The sequence below is a fragment of the Vombatus ursinus genome, unplaced genomic scaffold, assembly GCF_900497805.2.
Source record: "Vombatus ursinus unplaced genomic scaffold, bare-nosed wombat genome assembly UNPS02014847.1, whole genome shotgun sequence".
Taxonomy (NCBI): Eukaryota; Metazoa; Chordata; class Mammalia; order Diprotodontia; family Vombatidae; genus Vombatus; species Vombatus ursinus.
The window spans coordinates 16401316-16404450 of NW_020954625.1; positions in this window are offsets into that span (position 1 = coordinate 16401316).

Below are 3135 nucleotides of genomic sequence, written 5' to 3' on the forward strand. Positions count from 1 at the left end.
TACTCATCTTCCCTTTGGACTAACAAGAATCTTTTCTGACCCTCTCATTTTGTTTTACTGAACAGTATCGTCTTTGTATAAATATTTTACAAACAGAATTAAGGCAGCTCAGCTCTAGAAGGGCTGTAGGAGCCATCTACTACACTCAAAAGGGTCATCCAGCCTCCTCTCCAAGACTTCCAGCGAGGGGGAACCTACCCCTATCGAAGGCAGCCCAGTCTTCTCATGAATGCCAGAATCATAGCACTGCAAAGTCCAGAATTAGGAACCGACTGTCAAGTTCAACCTTCTCATTTTAAAGATGAAGAATCTGAAAGCCAGAAGTTAAGTGACTTGCCCCAAGGTCAGAGCTAGCAAGTAGGAGAGCTAGGTCCTTCAAGACCTGTCATGTTCTTTCTACTTTCATGCCACTTTTACCCACCACATAGTGGCCAATCTGCTGGCAATTAGTTTGTCCATACTTACCTAGGCTGGCCATTGGACACATAGCCAGAAGGAGCCATCTTTTCTTCTTAAGCTTTGGCAAATGTCAGAGTGGTAGTAGAGAAGGTTGACTGGTAGTTGGGAGGGAGCAATGTGCCCCTGGAAGGGGGGGGCAGGGTGGGGAAGTGCTTCCCCTAAAGGTAGCCTTTAAATTTTCCACACTGGGGCAAAGCTCTATTAATCTCACCCTATTTAAGGCTCTGCTAGGGTAGTGAGAGATCAACAGGTCTGTAGATGAAGCCTTTCCAGGGTGGTGAAGTCTGCCTGAGATCACACTCTGCTTGCTCCCAGAGACCCTTAGTTGACCTGGCAGCTCCCACTGATTTTGAAAATAAAATGCCCTTTTCTCTTTAATGGAGACAGCCCTTGTATTACATGCTAATGTCAGGATACAGAGAAAGATGATTGTGAGGGGCTGATGGGAGATCTCTACTGGCCTAATGAGATTAATTAGGTGGAAGACTGGACTTAAAAAGAACAACGAAATTGAATTATCTCTGGATTAATCTTTCCAGATGAATGACTTTTTCAGGAAGGCAGAAAAAAAAAATAAAAAATAACAAAAAAGCTGAATAGCTTTTTTCTGAGCTGAATTTCTGAGGATCAGAAATTTTTTTTCACTTTTTTTCCTGTATGAAGGGAAGAGGGAATGGAAGAGAACAATTAAATGTTTACTATGTGCCAGACACATTGCAAATATTATTTCATTGGATCTCATTGTATGATTATTGAAACATTCAAAATCATATAGAACTTAGAAGTCAGAGTATAGAGCACTGATGTCTCAAAGTCCTCACAGTAGAAAGAATCTTATTCCAAATTTTAATTCCAAGACAGGGCACAGTGGATAAGGGCCTGGAATCAGGAAGACCTTAATTCAAATCTGGCCTCAGACACTTACTAGCTATGTAATTCTGGGCCAGTCACTTAACTGGTATCTCAGTTTCCTCATCTGTAAAATGGGGTTAGAGATAGCACTGACTTCCCAAGGTTGTTGTGAGGATCAAGTAAGATAACCTGAAAAGTAGCACACTGCCTAGCACACAAAAGGTGCTTAATAAATGCTTATTTCCTTACTTTGGTCCCATGTGACCTTGTCCTACAGATGAGATGAGGCCCAGAGACATTCAGCAATTTATCCAAAGGTCAGAGCTAAGCAGCGGCAGGGCTGGAAGTAGCATACCCCATCTTCATACTTTGTACTACAATAATGATGTCGTTTTACCTTCACAACCATGCTGGGAAGCATTTTATAGATGAGGAAGCCAAAGCTGAGATTAAATGACTTGCCCAAGGTCACTACACCCAGGTCTTCTTGACTCCAAGTCTAACACTCTGCCCACTGTACCACCTAGCTGCCAAATGCCACATAAAGCCTTGCTCTGCCTTCGAATGGGATCAAGAGGAGCTTTGATCCACTCAGCAGAACTGAAGCTTTCATCTTAATTCCTTACTGTGGTTTTTTAAAAACCCAGTTAACATAATACCTGATCATTCTACCACCCTGGCAGTGAGAATAGCTTTGATTCCCAGTTCCATCGTGAGGCTAAATTATCAAGGAAAACACCAAGTTGGCAACTGCTCATTTGAGGTTACTTCAGTTAAGAAAGGAAAGCGACCAAATTTTCCACTCTCAAATGCATTTACAAAATGACTGGTACGTGCTTACCCTGGGAAATCTATCTTCCTTTCTGATGACCTTGAAATTTGGAAGCTAAGGCAAACTGAAGGTACATGTTGTTTGTACCTGCTACTGAAATGACTCAAAGCTGAGACTTGCTGTATTTATAAATAATAACAGCTGAGATTTTTCTGGGGCTTTGGAGGTTTGCAAAGCACTTTTACAGGGTGGCCCAAAAGTCAGTGAAGTTTTAAGCTATACAACTTTTGGGGCACCTATATTATCTCCTTTGAATTTCACAACAATATGAGGCAGAATTTGAACCCATCTTCCTGACTCCAAGACCAGTGCTGTCTCTCAATAAATATTAGGTTAATTGAGTTTCTATGGATAGTATTTCTGCAAAGGAGCAATCATGCTCATTATCAACCTAGCACTAAATGGCCAGAGCTAGGGGAGGGGAGGGAAGGGGAGGAAAGGAGAGGAGAGGAAGAGAAGAGAAAGAAGTCTTGAACCTTTGGGATTTGGGATGTTCAAAATCTATCATGATCTTGTGGACTCCTTTGACATTTGGTAAGATTCTGGACTCCTTCTCAAAATTATGTTTTAAATTCACAAAATAAGTTATATAGGATTACAAAGGAAGCTAATTATATTAAATTATAATTCTCTAAAATTAAGTGGATTATATGCTATATATTAATTTCTATGTCAATTATATATTATATACTTTCTGTGGGGGGGGGAGTGAGGGGTTGAGAGAGACAGAGAGAAAATGTTCACAGACTCAAGGTAAATTATTCCTGCTATAGAGGAAATGATGAAAGAGGAGAAACTGTCTCCTAATGATAAGCTACAAACAAAAGCTATTTGGAACCCATTTACATGTTCATTTTCCAGGAAGTGAGAAAGGCCCCAGGAAACCTCCTCTGTGCACATGACAGTCTGCATGTGAATTCCCACCAACATTCATGCCATCTCAGCCAGTTTTCCAGTTTCTAGGTTAATTAAGCAATGATCGGAACACAATA